Genomic DNA, 16331 nt, shown 5'->3' on the forward strand with positions numbered 1-16331 from the left:
TAGCTGCTCTTCTGAGCATGGAGGCATCAGCTGACCGGCTCAGATATCCTGAGTGACTGAGAATGAGATTACTGTGTGTGTGTGTGTGTGTGTGTGTGTGTGTGCAATTGCAGTCACCATTTATATTTATTTATAGTTTTATAGCCAGGGTAATTACATTGTATTAAACTGCTACAGCTTAGATTTGATCACTTTTACACCTCGCACACAGACACACTTGCGAGTCTCCGCATCTACTTGCAGTTCTCAACTGACACATTCAAGTGCCTCCTCAATTCAGCTGAAGTTAAAGGAAAACTCCACCCCGAAACACATTAAATACATTTATGTCAAATATTTGTGATGTATTTCGCATCTGGTGCTCATTTGTTGGTTGTTGGAGCATTCGTGTGCCACACTGATGCTACAGGGGTCCATTAGTATTGCTTGCACAGTTACAACGCTGTTTAATAACGATAAAAAAGATACAGACATCTATATCTATCCAAAGATTTCAAACCTGTACGATAATGGTCAGGCTTCGCTGTTAGCTCCTAAAAACAAAACAAACCAAAAGAGCATTCACCATTTTCCAGGAAAGTTCAACGTCAATTTAATGACAAATCCAGCAGAGAAGTAGTGGAGATGTTCGGGCAAACATTGGACTCAAAGTTCTACATTGCAATGCAGTAGCAGTCAAAAGTTTGTTCACACCTTCCAATTCAGTTGTTTTTCTTTATTTTTGAAATTAAAAGACACTTAATGTCTTAAAGTAATGATGGACGTCGTTTCTCTTTACTTAGTTGAGCAGTTCTTGACAATATGGATGACTACAGTCGTGGTGTTGAATGGGGCTATTTACTGTTTGATCTCCAACGCATTCAGAAGGCAAGAAACTAGTCCACTAATTAACATTTGACGAGGCACACCTGCATTCCTGGTGACTACCTCATGAAGCTGGTTAAAATAATGCCACTTGGAATGCCACTTTGGAGTTATTTCATAATTTTAATGACTTCAGTATTGTTCTACAATGTAGAAACTACAGAAAAACCTATGTATGAATGCGTAGAGTAGGGGTATACAAACTTTTGACTGGTACTGTCTACAAGAATCTACTCAGCTAGTTAGTGATCTACAAGACGATGAGCTTGATGGCTCAATGGATTAAAGCTTTGGAAACTGAAATATTTGAGTAGAGTGTAGTGATGAGGAGGACGAAACCATCGCCGCATCGCTGTCTTTAGGTAGAGATGGAACGAAGGTGAAAGCCCAGTGCACCACTTCATGAATGGTATTGTAGGGAAACCGTTTAACCAAAGTGAAAATGGACCAAGATGAAAATGAAAGAAAGCAACTCAGAATATTATTCCAAAATAAATCTCGGGGCGGCATGGTGGTTAGCACTGTTGCCTCACAGCAAGAAGGTTCTGGGTTCGAGTCCAGTGGCCGACAGGGGCCTTTCTGTGTGGAGTTTGCATGTTCTGTGTGGGTTTACTCTGGTTTCCCCCACAGTCTAAAGACATGCAGGTTAGGCTAATTGGTGGCTCTAAATTGACCGTACGTGTGAATGTGAGTGTGAATGGTTGTCTGTGTCTATGTGTCAGCCCTGTGATGACCTGGCGACTTGTCCAGGGTGTACCCCGCCTTTCGCCCGTAGTCAGCTGAGATAGGCTCCAGCTTGCCCACAACCCTACACAGGATAAGTGGTTATGGATAATGGATGGATGGAATAAATCTTGGGTGCCACTGAAGATCACACGTTTCTTATAAAGATCAATATGCAAGTCGTTCACGGTGGAGTTTTCCTTTAAGATTACACCAGTCTGACCAACACAAGCTAGAGTAGAGAGAATTACACGAACTCGATCAGCATCAGCTACAATCAGACGTCTGAATACAATATTTTTTACACGCAATGGTACGCAACAGCAGGACTGTGGTCTTACACATATTCTCTCATACGCAATTTTATACACCACTGTTTTTACACACCGATCAGCTGCACATTTCCATTCTTTCTGCTCGACGAACTGTGTTTTAATGTCAATTCTAAAATCTAAGGGTGAGGGTTTCCACCAGAATGCTTTAAATCTGAACAGGGTCTTTTTACGATAGAGATAGCGGTGCCTATCTAAAACACCACTAGGTCCACTTTTCCTGGAAAAAAAAAATCTTTTCTATCATGATCACAAATATTCTTAAATGAATGTTTGTTTGCTTTTTTTTTTTTTTTTAGATTTTAGATATTTAGACCGGACTGCTTGTTTCGACTAACTAAATTTCAACTGCCTTTACACTTTTCTAATCAAACTCGTATTTCAGTTTGGTGAAAAGCTAGCTGTGATATCAGTGCCAAGATTCTCTGTAGTATTCATGCATCAGACAAGCCAAGTATTTCTGCTTTGATCTTTTTTAATAAAATTTCTGGCAGTACATGATAAATTGTTCAAGTTACTTGGGGGGGAAAAGCCTTGCAGCAGTCATAACGTTGATTAAAGTATTTGAGTGGGAAGTGTAGCTACACAAGGTTCTACACTAGTACCTGGAAGGTTGTGGGTTCAGATCCTTTTATTAACCCTTACAGAAAATATACATTTGCTGGCCACTTTATTAGGAACACCTACCCACCTGCTGTTTGATGCAGTTCTCTAATCAACCGATCTCTTGATGCATCAAATCACGCAGATACAAATCAAGAGCTTCAGTTAATGCTCACAGTGTTCGAACATCAGAATGGAAAAAATTGTGATCTCAAAGTGTGACTTTCACTGTGGCGTGGGTGTTGGTTTGAGCCAGATGGACTGGTTTGAATATTTCAGAAACTGCTGATCTCCTGGGGTTTTCACGCACAACAGTCTCTAGAGTTTACACAGAATGGTGCGAAAAAAAAAAAAACACGGGTTAGTGAGCGACAGTTCTGTGGGTGGAAACAAACACCTTGTTGATATGAGAGGTCAGAGGGAAATGGACAGGTTGGGTCGAGCTTTTTTGCCAGGAAGGATACAGTAACTCGTAGCAACTCTGTACAGCCGTGGTGAGCAGGAAAGCATCTCAGCATGCAGCAGTAGAACACATTGGGTTCCAGTTCTGCCAACCAAGAACAGGAGTCTTATGGCGTATTCACACCTACGTTGTTTGGTCCGGACCAAACGAACCAAATTTCCCTTGGTCCGGACCTTTTGGGTTGGTCTGAATACAAACCACCGAACTCTGGTCCGGACCAAACAAGCGGACCGAGACCGAGCTGCAAGGTCAGACTCGGTCCGGACCAAAGGAACCCTGGTGCGGATCTTTTGGAGGTGTGAAAGCAGACCGGACCTAATGCGACAGTTTTGCTTTTTTGTACCTCGGGAGCTTCCGTCGTTTGTTGAGCATTATGGGAAACAGAGTCTTGACACTCCACCGCAAAGTGCAAACACTGTTTCGGTTGTCAAGGGAACCTTACAACAGTCGTTCAGTCATTCAGACCAGTGGTAGGCTAGACTACAGTGTACAAAAAATGAGTAGGGGGCAAACGTGGGCCGAGGAAGAAACGCGTACCCTTGTGGATATATGGGCAGATGTCCACATATCTGAGCTTTTGGAGAGAACACACAAAAATGCTGACGTGTTTGCTGTATTCCGTGAGAAAATGAAGGAGAAGGGGTTCACGCGCTCCCCAGAACAATGTCGGCTAAAAGTGAAGAAACTCCATCAGACCTACATTAAAATCAGGGACATTCTTTCAAAAAGTGGCGGTACTAGCGACGCAAAAAAGAAATTCATCTATTGTGTGAAGAGCCAGAACTGTCACAACATGATGTCCGCTCATCAGCGCTATCCTCCGTAGCCGCCTTGCCCTTTGTCGTCATCGTTGATAAATTACTTGTACAACAGCATAGTAATCGCACAATTGTGAAAACAGTAAAAACTGGAAAAAACATATAGCTTTGATGACATTAAAAAGAATAACAGCACGGAAAGCCTCCATGACTACTTTTGAACTTAACGCTTTGTGCGCGTGTCGTCTCTGACCAATAGCTGAACGACCTCAGGGCGCGTGGCTTTGTTGACAGATTTTGGTCCGCTTACTTAAATGTACAGTGTGAAAGCGAACCGCACCAAAATGAAAAAATAAAAAAAACATTTGGTTCGGACCAAAGCAAGTGAACTATCGAACTATCCTGGTCTGAATACACCCTTAGAATCAACAACAAGTTCCTATTAAAGTGGCCGGTGAGTGTAGTTCACATGTAAAACTGACACGTGATTTTGAAATCTTTTCCACGTGTATGTTTCTGCATGTTGTTTTTATTTTCACATGTGATTTTTGGACGTGATTAATTTATTTTCTTTAGTCGTTTATTTCGACGTGTTTTTTTTTTCACGATTTGTGAATTTTTCAGACATAATTCATTTATTTTCCTGCATTATTGTTACTTTCCACATGTAGGGCATGTGGTTTCAAATTTCAGATGCCATTTTTTCACATGTATAATTCTTTGTGTGATCACGTGATCACATATAGTTCATATGATGTCATATTGAAGTGTTCAACTTCACACATATAATCACGTGGTAAAACTTACAATTACATGAAATGTGTGTGATTTTTCTGTAAGGAAACTAAGGGAACTCTTGAACTCTCAAAAGCTCTTTTAGTTATTGGATTATATCAAATAGTTTGCCAAATAAATACATGTACTGTAATGACTGTGATGCAAGGTTATGTTGATTGCAAATGCCAAATATAAAGATTTTCTATCATTCTTAACAGAAAGGCCCACTCTGCCATGCAATTTATTCAACATATCTGAAATATAGAGTACCTTTTTCCTTCTAACACAGATTAGCAACAGGGCCAGGTGGTGCTGCTACATGTACACATGGGTTCATGTCTTAAAGACCTCCTTTGACCCTTAGAAGATTTTTTTTTCTATACATAAGCCTGCTTAAATCTATCACAGGAGCTGGCTGGTGAAACAAATAGAGCATCTCGAACGTAAACGAGTATGTATGTTTGCTTGTGTGTGTGTGTATGTGTGTGTGTGACACCATGTCTGTCTTTCTTGTACTCTTTGCTCTTGCGCTGATGTGTATGTGTGACCACTGTCTGATTTGTTTAATCTCTCTGTTATTGCCTTATTGTCGTATTAGCTCTTACACAAACCATGGCAGCTGTATAAAAAAAAAAAGAAAAAAGCTTTGCATCCTAGAACAGTTGGAATTAATTTCTGTATTTTACAACATTATTTTTCCCCTCCCAAATTCACTCTAGTAGCCTATAGCTGAGATTTTGTTGGGGTCTGGAGATCCTTTAGTCTGGTTGTATGTAGAAATTTGCGTGTCTCTGGCCTTTGGTCTGTGAAGAAAAAAAAAAAAAAGGTTGAGTGTGATGTAGAAATATCGCCAAGGCCGATGTATACTCCAGAAAAAAGGACATCATAATTATTTAAAAAAAATATTAAAAGCAAAAGAAGGAAAGCCATGTCTTTCTCAAAGCACCTGCCATTTGTTGGGAAAAAAAGGGTTTGATATGTACAATCAGGGTTCTGTTTATTGAGATTTATCCTATTCATGTATATCTGGTACTAATGAAGAATCCAATGACAATGATGTATAAAGAAGACTAAAGAAAGTATTAATGGGGTCTGGGGTGGATACATGTGTGTGTATATGGGGAATCAGTAGGGATTTGGGTGGGCATGGGGCTTCTATGGCACGGCTCTGATAGAAATTTCTGTTCAGTCCAGAAATTCCTTCATGATTATTGCCTGTGATGTAGACAATGTCTTTTTGTTTTATGAAAACAAGAAAAGAAAAAAATGGAAATGTGTCTTGTGTCTTTTTCCCCAAAATTTGGTGTAACTTTCTTTTGTAACAGCCCATAACAGCTGTATATCCTTAAGCAGAACACACACACACACAAAACAAAGCTGCGTGAGTGTGTCTGTGTGTTTGCAGGCATATTTTTGTAATACCTTGTGGGGACATTTGGCTGGTCCCCAGAAGGAAAACTGCTTGTATTCTTTTTATTAAAACAGGGTTAGATTTAGATGAAGTATCACAGTAACTAGCTGTATTAACATCAATACAAGGTTCTCACAATGATAGTGAGACAAATGTGTGTGTACGTCTAGACAGAGACTCCCTTCCAGACTGATGTCTAGAGATAAGTCACCTGCCAGGCTTCATGAAAGTAAGGGACAGACTGTCTATGTGTATCTTTGTGTGTGTATCCTTAAGCAGAGCACACACACACACACACACACACACACACACACACACACACACTACAGTGTCTCAGTACCTGAGGTTGGCTCCTGAGGACACCATGTGGTTCAGCGAGGAAAAAAACAGGCAAACCCTAATTGCTATTTTCCAGTGGCGAAGAAAACAAGCAGGCACAACACTAATGAGTGTGTATGACATTCATGCAATGCAACGTCAGTGGATTTCCTCCAAATAACCTGGATCAGTTATAAAAATTTGACAATCCCAAAATGTGGTGCATAGGGGGTAAGTGGAAAATGACTACAGCCAGGAGTGTCACGCTGCATCGACTGTTTTCAATCTAGTCACAATTACATTGCTTTAATGAAATAAATAAATGAAGATAACATAACAATAGAAAACAAGAAAACCATGCTAAATTGTACCAATCAGACCAATGACAATTTTTCCAACCCAGTGTGGTTAAAGCCTGTGTTAGGGCTCCATCTGGTGTACAAAATGAGTGCCTGCTTTTAGGCATTCCATATCATTAAAGAATAAGACTTAAACAACCTTTATTGTCATTCAGTATGCAACAAGTGTACACCGAACGAAATTTCGTTGCAATTTGGCTCAGCACAGAAATGAATATGAAGTGTGTTAAATTAAATTCTGCAGCAGTTAAAATATTATAAATGAATGAACCCTTGGGGCGGCACGGTGGTGTAGTGGTTAGCGCTGTCGCCTCACAGCAAGAAGGTCCTGGGTTCGAGCCCCGTGGCCGGCGAGGGCCTTTCTGTGTGGAGTTTGCATGTTCTCCCCATGTCCGCGTGGGTTTCCTCCGGGTGCTCCGGTTTCCCCCACAGTCCAAAGACATGCAGGTTAGGTTAACTGGTGACTCTAAATTGACCGTAGGTGTGAATGTGAGTGTGAATGGTTGTCTGTGTCTATGTGTTGGCCCTGTGATGACCTGGCGACTTGTCCAGGGTGTACCCCGCCTTTCGCCCGTGGTCAGCTGGGATGGGCTCCAGCTTGCCTGCGACCCTGTAGAAGGATAAAGCGGCTAGAGATAATGAGATGAGAATGAACCCTTTATTGTCACTGTTACCAGTGAAATTGACCATCAACCTGTCCTTACAGAGGGGGAACAGGACAGGGATAAAAGAAAAAGAAACACAGTAGTAACATGAGGAAAGATGAGGAAAAAAAGACCCCCCCCCCCACTATGCTCCTATCAGGAGTACAGTGTGGGAGCATTTAAAAAACCTCCGCACAAGCACACAATAACACAAGTACACTTTAAAACATGGGACTGGGGGGAAGGAGGGAGCAATCAGGGGTGGGGCGTAAGGGGGTAGGAGGGGAGGGGAGGAGGTAGAGGTAACCCAGCGCAAGAAAGCAGCCATCCGCTCCTGCAGCCATGCAAGCGGCGCTGGTCACGCACCCGCTTGTCACACTGGGTGCAATAGTACAAAGTGACCTGTGGAATTAGGAATGTTCAAGTTATAAATAGAAGTTTAGAGTTTGGGTTTGGAGTTCATCAGTCTGGTGACCTGTGGGGAAAAAGCTGTTACAGAACCTGATGGTCCTGCACCTAATGCTGTGGAACCTCTTTCCAGAGGTCAGAGGGGAGAACAGTCCATAATGAGGGTGTGAGGGGTCACTGATGATGTTTCTGGCTTGAGACATGCAACTCCTTGGTGCAATGTCCTGAATGGAGGGAAGAAAAGTCCCAATGATTTTCTCTGCTGTTCTCACCACTCTCCTCACATTCTTCCAGTCAGAGGCACCGCAGCCTCCACACCACACAGAGATGCAACTGGTTAGAATGCTCTCTATGGTGCTTCTGTAGAATGTAGTGAGGATGGGCGGGGGCAGGTGGGCTCTCCTCATCCTACGCAGGAAGTGCAGATGTTGCTGTGCCTTCTTGACCAGTGACACGGTGTTTACAGACCAGGTGAAGTTGTCTGTGATGTGCACCCCCAGGAACTTGGTACTATTGACCACCTCCATGGCTGTGTTATTGAGGAAAAGTGGAGCGTGGCTGGGTTGGTTTTTCCTGAAGTCAACAATGATCTCTTTAGTTTTGTCCACATTCAGGATCAGGTTGTTTTCCCTGCACCAGCCCACCAACTGCTCCACCTCCTCTCTATAGGCCAGGTCGTTATTGTCCCTGATGAGGCCCACCACTGTTGTGTTGTCTGCAAACTTCACAATGTGGTTGCTGGTAGCCTTGGGGACACAGTCGTGTGTCATCAGAGTGAACAGCAGAAGGCTCAGGACACAGCCCTGAGGGGAGCCTGTGCTGAGGGTGATGACACTGGAGGTGTTTTGCCCAACCTGCGCTGTCTGTGGTCTTTCAGTGAGGAAGTCCAGCAGCCAATTGCATGGGGGGTGCTGAAGCCCAGGGGACCCAGTTTGTTCACCAGATGCTGTGGAATGATAGTACTGAACGCTGAACTGAAGTCCAGGAACAGCATCCGCACGAGTGTTCTTCTCCTCCAGGTGTGCAAGGCTCAGGTGAGGAGTGGAGAAGATGGCATTTTCAGTGGAGCGGTTTGGCCAGTAGGCAAACTGGAAGGGGCCGAATGTGGGAGGGAGCCTGGAAGTGATCTACTCCTTTATCAGCCTCTCAAAGCACTTCATCATAATGGGAGTGAGTGCGACTGGCCGGTAGTCATTGAGTGATGTGATATGGGATTTTTTTGGCACTGGGATGATGGTGGCAGTCTTGAAACATAATGGAACTTTCTGCTACTGGTAACATTGTAACCCAGTACAACCTGCTGCATGGATGGGTGGTCGGCATCTAAACCGGTTCCCTCACTAGCACCATGTTAGTGACGATGGTGGCATGACACCCAGCAAGATTACAAACAAGACCTGTCAAAGGGCAGAGGAGCTCTATATGAACAAACAGCCATCACATACAACAGTTGTTGCATCCAGCTGTGAAGGCAGTCCAAAATGGTGGATCCTGGCCAGCCGCTGCACCCATGTCCATTGTCTCCACTTTGCAGTAATGTAACTGTAACCATCGATGTCCATGGGAAGAGAGAGGGACGTTGGGCCAGGACAACCCCGTCATCCTGTCAATCTTATCTACCTTGCAGGTTTTTCTCTCTAACGGAAACCAACAACTTTGTCTGTCCAGACTGCCAGTACTGCTGTCAATCAAGAATGGGCCTTTTCAGCCATCCCAGGAGCCACAAGCCGTGCTAATCTTCAGAGAGAAAAGAGTTCTGCTGGATACGACAGCTCAGTGCAAATGACATGTGGACAAATTTCTAAGTGATAGAAATAACTAGTATTATTTATGTTACATTAAATTAATTGCATTTAGCAGATGTGCTTATACAGAGCAACATACCCAAAGAAGAATGGGGAGCAGTTGGGGATTAGGTACAGTACCGGTTCACCCAATATGCACACTACGCACGTTGCGTAGGGCCCCGCAAACTCATAGAGGCCCCGTGGGGGAAAAAAAAAACGTGACGACGTGACCGTCCGTCGCGCTGCTCACGCACGTCAGATTCCCAGTGCATGTGCATCAACCTAGCAAGATGAAGAGGAGTTATCCCTCGGGGAGTGAAAAAAGGAAAAAGAAACTGCATGAAAATGAACAGTGGGAACAGCAGTCAGGTAACTCTCCTCTCCGGGTGGGAGGGACGGGGCTAGTCGGTGTTTGACCTACATAACAGGGCAGTGAGCCCTGGGTGAACCCCGGACGGTCTCTATGTGCATCTTGCTGGCTTCTACAATTTAAGTGTTATATCAATCGTTCTGAGTGTAGTTACAACTGCACTTGTACAAAATGGAAAGTAATGGATAAATATTTACTAAGATTGAATTTTGTTTGCTTGGATAGCCCACAGGCAAATATAGATGCAGATATATTAGTGAATAAATAAAACTCGTGAAATATTATGACAATGGTGCTAAATAGGCTAAATAATAATCTAAATCACCTACATTTTAAGTACAGTATCTGAAGGTAAAACAAGTGCAGTCAAGGCCCCATGGATGTCTGAACCGGCTCTGATTAGGTCTCATCTCATCATCTCTAGCCACTTTATCCTGTTCTACAGGGTCGCAGGCAAGCTGGAGCCTATCCCAGCTGACTACGGGCGAAAGGCGGGGTACACCCTGGACAAGTCGCCAGGTCATCGCAGGGCTGACACATAGACAACCATTCACACCTACGGTCAATTTAGTCACCAGTTAACCTAACCTGCATGTCTTTGGACTGTGGGGGAAACCGGAGCAAACCCACGCAGACACGGGGAGAACATGCAAACTCCGCACAGAAAGGCCCTTGCTGGCCACGGGGCTTGAACCCGGACCTTCTTGCTGTGAGGTGACAGCGCTAACCACTACACCACCGTGCTGCCCTCTGAGTAGGTGTCTTGCTCAAAGACACTTCAGCCATTCCTGCTGGTCCAGGGAATCAAACTGGTGACCTTTTGGCCCCAAAGCTGCTTCGCAAACCATTAGGCCATGGCCCCACATAGAGTGTTATGTAGATTGTTCAAATAATTGGTATTAAAATAACATTAACAGATTCACTGCAGGCGACACGGTGGTGTAGTGGTTAGTGCTGTCGCCTCACAGCAAGAAGGTTCTGGGTTCGCGCCCCGTGGCCGGCAAGGGCCTTTCTGTGTGGAGTTTGCATGTTGTCCGCGTGGGTTTCCTCCGGGTGCTCTGGTTTCCCCCAAAGGCATGCAGGTTAGGTTAACTGGTGACTCTAAATTGACCGTAGGTGTGAATGATTGTCTGTGTCTATGTGTCAGCCCTGTGGTGACCTGGTGACTTGTCCAGGGTGTACCCCGCCTTTCGCCCGTAGTCAGCTGGGATAGGCTCCAGCTTGCCTGTGACCCTGTAGAACAGGATAAAGCGGCTAGAGATAATGAGATGAGGTTCACTGCAAGAAGAACATAAAGGTAAGACATCTTAAACATCACCAAATTTATCAAGTCTATGATTATGAGATTAAAAATAATATAAATAGATTCAACCTATTTATATATATTTTTAAATAAAACTTATTTCAAGTTTAGTGCTTTCAGGTGCTTATTAAGAAAAAAAAAGAAAGAAAAAGACGACTGAGAGGGTGAAAGTGCACGGCCTTCACAGAAGCGATGCGTTTTTCCCGGAGTCGGTTTGTGTTCACGGAAGTTGTCTCATTGCAACGTCAGGCGTTAGGAGCCGGGAGGCGTGGCTTACCAAAGCGAAAGTAACCTGTGGTTTTTGTTCAGGTTGTTTTCGCGTTCGGTTTAATTCCTTTTGAGCTAAAATAAATTGTAAACGACTGTGAACGATTTATTTTATTTTATTTTTATATCTCCAGAAGGAGCACTAGGCTTCAGAATCGACTTACATTCAGGTGAGCGAACATTTTCTCAACTTCACTCGAAATGACTTCACTTTTCCTCATGTAATTTTTTTTCCTTTTTGATCTCTTCTACAGATAATGGTTTGGAAAAGAGGTAAGAGTTCACTGACACGTTCTTAAATAGCAATACTGCATATGGTCAGTTGAATAATTGGGATTTTATAATAAGTGTCATTCTTAAAATATGTGAAATTCTGACCAGCAAATGTTGACATTTTTAATTAAGGTTTCATATGTTTTCTATTGGAAACTATGACTCTAATGAAATTTTTGTTCAGTGTATAACCAATATTCTTGATCTTTAACGTGGTACCATTACTTGAAGTCACTGGAAGTATTGATTGTCACTGGTGTCATACACTGATCAGCCATAAAATTAAAAACACTGACATGTGAAGTGAACTACATTGATTATGTTGTTAGAGTGGCACCTACCAAGGGGTGGGATATACACTACCGTTCAAAAGTTTGGGGTCAATTTGAAATTTCCTTATTTTTGAAAGAAAAGCACTGTTCTTTTCAATGAAGATCACTTTAAACTAATCAGAAATACACTCTATACATTGCTAATGTGTTAAATGACTATTCTAGCTGCAAATGTCTGGTTTTTGGTGCAATATCTCCATAGGTGTATAGAGGCCCATTTCCAGCAACTATCACTCCAGTGTTCTAATGGTACAATGTGTTTGCTCATTGCCTCAGAAGGCTAATGGATGATTAGAAAACCCTTGTACAATCATGTTAGCACAGCTGAAAACAGTTGAGCTCTTTAGAGAAGCTATAAAACTGACCTTCCTTTGAGCAGATTGAGTTTCTGGAGCATCACATTTGTGGGGTCGATTAAATGCTCAAAATGGCCAGAAAAATGTCTTGACTCTATTTTCTATTCATTTTACAACTTATGGTGGTAAATAAAAGTGTGACTTTTCATGGAAAACACAAAATTGTCTGGGTGACCCCAAACTTTTGAACGGTAGTGTATTAGGCAGCAAGAGAACAGTCAGTTCTTGAAGTTGATATGTTGGAAGCAGGAAAAATAGGCAAGCATCAGGATCTGAGTGACTTCGACAAGGCCCAAGTTATGATGCCTAGATGACTGGGCCTGAGCACCTCCAAAATGGCACATCTTTTGGGGTGTTGCTAGTATGCAGTAGTTAGTACCTACCAAAATTGGTCCAAGGATCCAAAGGACAACCGGTGAACCGGTGACAGGATCATGGGTGTCGAAGACTTATTGAATCGCATGGGGTATGAAGGCTAGCCCATATGGTCAAATCCCACAGAAGAGCTACTGTAGCACAAACTGTTGAAAAAAAATAATGCTGGCTAAAACAGAAAGGTGTCCTTGAAATCAGTTCCTGGCCACACCACTGGTACACTCGAGCACTTCAGCTTCCAATGCTTCATCTTTTATACTAATACCATTATCCACACCAATGTGTTTGGCATCTCATAAATCATTAACTAGCTGAATTGATTAATATCAGTGTTTTCATGAGTAGCCGGATGTGAAAAGTTAAATCTGTTAATCTGATAACCAGTATTGAATAATAAATAATATTCACTGAATATTATTCATTGAATAATGAATATTAATTATTTTTCTGGTTGTCAAGACCAGAAAAAGAAACATAATAGACAGGGAAGAAAACAGCAACAAACACAAGAACATTGTCATTCCCTGCATTTCTGGACTATCTGAGAAACTCAGGAGGCTCTTCTACAAACACAACATTCCAGTACATTTCAGACCCAGTAACACTCTGAGGCAGAAACTGGTCCACCCCAAGGACAGAATACTCATACAAACAGGACAACGTAGTGTATACAATTCAGTGCAATGAGGAATGCACAGACCTGTATATTGAGGAAACAAAACAACCGCTTCACAGGCACATGGCTCAACACAGGAGAGCCAGTTTCTCAGGCCAGGACTCTGCAGTCTATCTTCGTCTCAATAACAAAAGACATTCATTTCAGGACTGCAGTGTACTCATTTTAGCCAGAGAAGACCGGTGGTTTGAAAGAGGAGTAAAAGAAGCCATCTTCGTCAATCTGGAACGACCATCACTGAACAGAGGAGGTGGTCTGAGACACCACTTATCAGCCACCTACAATGCAGTCCTTGGAACCCTTCCCAGACAACTGAATACATGTTGCAAGTAAAACCCGTTCTCAGGTTAAACCTGTATTTAACCTAGATTGAACTGGTGAGCCACATTTTACCTACGTTAAATATATAGACAGCATTCAATCGAGGTTAAATTTATAATTTTTGTATACTTTGAGACAGTTAGCTTTTTGTTAGGGTTTGGGTTAGTTTTATTTTAGGGTTTGGGTTAGTTTTTTTTTTTAGGGCATGGGAAAGTTTGCAACGTTAACCTGTGTAGTGTAGCGGTAAACACTGTGGACTACAGCTCTATAGGGTGTGAGTTCGAATCCTGGTAAATATAATAAAGCTTATTTATTTCATTGTGGTTTGTAGAGAGGTAGTTGAGAAGGTATGACATCAAGGGAAGGAGTCCAGGTGATGAGAACCAGAGAGGGGAGGTTAGTGGGTAGAAAGAAGAGAAAGAGCGTATGTGAGAGAAGACGACAATTTCCATGTTCTTATTTATTTGTAATCATTTCAACCCCCCCCCCAAAAAAACAAAAACAAAAAACCCACACTCTTATTTTTTAATGACACCCCATAAAAAAAATCCCTTTTCACACAGTTGAATCTAGGTTGAATACACATTTTACCTAGGTAAAATGTGGTTCACCAATGCTACCTAGATTGAATACAGGTTTAACCTAAGACTGTATTTAACCTGCAACATACACACCAAAACTCAGCTGACTTCAATGACTCACAGGATGACAGAGAGAACCAGTGACCCACAGATCACCCTAACGACACTATAGGCTGCTAATACCATTCACACCCGGCCCCCAGTGACCTACACCTACAGGATGACAGAGAGAACCAGTGACCCACAGATCACCCTAAAGACGCTATAGGCTGCTAATACCATTCACATCCAGCTCCCAGTGACCTACACCTACAAGATGACTCAATGACTCCTTAGGGTTGCTTTTGATCCACTAAAGGATAAATACCTGGAACTCCCCACTAGTCAGACAGAACTGAAGAAGCCTTTCGGATGAGAGGTGAAACGTCTTCAAGGATTTCAAGCAAGTTCAGTTGCCTTCTTTTAGCACCTACGGATTAGTGCAAGCTTGAAACAGCCTCTAAACATGGTCACCTTAAACTACACTTCCCATGAATCACAGCGCCCTCTGTCTCCTGTGTATTAATTACACCTGTCACTCATTTCCTCATCAATCACCTCCGCTATTTAAACCCCTCTCTCACTCACACTAGATGCGAAGTATTGTTCAGTGTTTTCTCTCTTGTTGTACTGAGCAGTTTACTTTCTGCCTGTCCTCTTGACCATTATCATGTTAACCTTGACTTTGACTTCTTGTCTTGCCTTTGTTATTCTGTTTGCCGATCGACTGACCCCTGCCCGTTTCTCTGACCACGATTCTCATCTTCTGATTTGGCTTAGTTGACATTTTGCTTCACCCGCTCTCCCCTGCACCTACATCCATAAGTGCCTGCACCCTGACAGTTATGATTAACAGAATGAAAAAAAAAAGCTGATAGAGGATATTGTAGAGCCTGAGTAAAGCCATTTCAGCCTGAGTAAAGATTTTGCCATTTTTTTCTCTGGACATCACATTGTGGAGACACATTGGCAGGGTGTATTTCAAGTATTTCTTGGAACAGATGTATGTGTCCATGCAGCACTGGACAAAGCTGAGACCAGTGTTACAGATGATAAAGTTTCCCGCTTGGTATAATGTTAACAGTAGAGGATAGTGACTTATACGTGTTTCATCACTAGATGGCACTACTGAGTTGCAGGTCGAAGAGTTAGATTATATGTCTGACTTCAATATTTTGTACCTGGCCTCTCCCCTGAAACCTGTTCACCCATTAGGTGTGGCCCCTTTGGCAGCATTAAGCTTTTGAAAACATAGAATGTGCCCTTCAGTGTGGCAAAATTCCAGTCTGTGAAGAAAACTGTTTATCCCAATGTCTTTTTATGAAATGTAATAATAATGTATGGTAAGTGAATACATTGGATAGCTTAGAGCCCACTTGCTCCCACTCATCCTCCTTCTCCTTCTTCAAAACAGAAAGAGTTAGATGCTTGGAAATTGATCCCGGAAATGTGGGAAGGACTTGCAAAAAGTTTACAGAAAGACTTAAAAAAGAAAGAAAATCTATGAAGATGAAGACTAAAAAGAAAGACTGTCAAGCTATTCTGTTATATTGGCCCATTGTTTCACGGGCTGGGACTGATATTCAAGCTGCACTGCAAAAAATCAACAGTGATTATAATGGTATGATTCATTCCATGGCACATTTGATATTTTATCAAAGTAATTTTCTGCTTTTTCTTTTGTTTTTACTGAGGAATCGATTGCTTTATAAATACTGTAAATATTGTTTACAGGCAAATATGTTGCTCTGGTATTGCTCCATCACACATTTGACCCAGAGACCATTGTACCAGACAGCAGCAGAGCTGTAAATAGCGAGAATCAGGGGGGTCCAGAGAATCCTATTGTGGTTGACTGTCTGTTCCATGAGGATAAGGGGCTTCTGCAGTGCCGTAAGAATGATGACGCTGTAAAGAAGGTTGCAGACTGGCTCCATCGTGTGGTATGAGCAATTATTGTTCATTATGCAACATTAAGATTCCAAACTTAA

This window comes from Neoarius graeffei, chromosome 28 (genome assembly GCF_027579695.1).
Source record: "Neoarius graeffei isolate fNeoGra1 chromosome 28, fNeoGra1.pri, whole genome shotgun sequence".
Classification (NCBI taxonomy): Eukaryota; Metazoa; Chordata; class Actinopteri; order Siluriformes; family Ariidae; genus Neoarius; species Neoarius graeffei.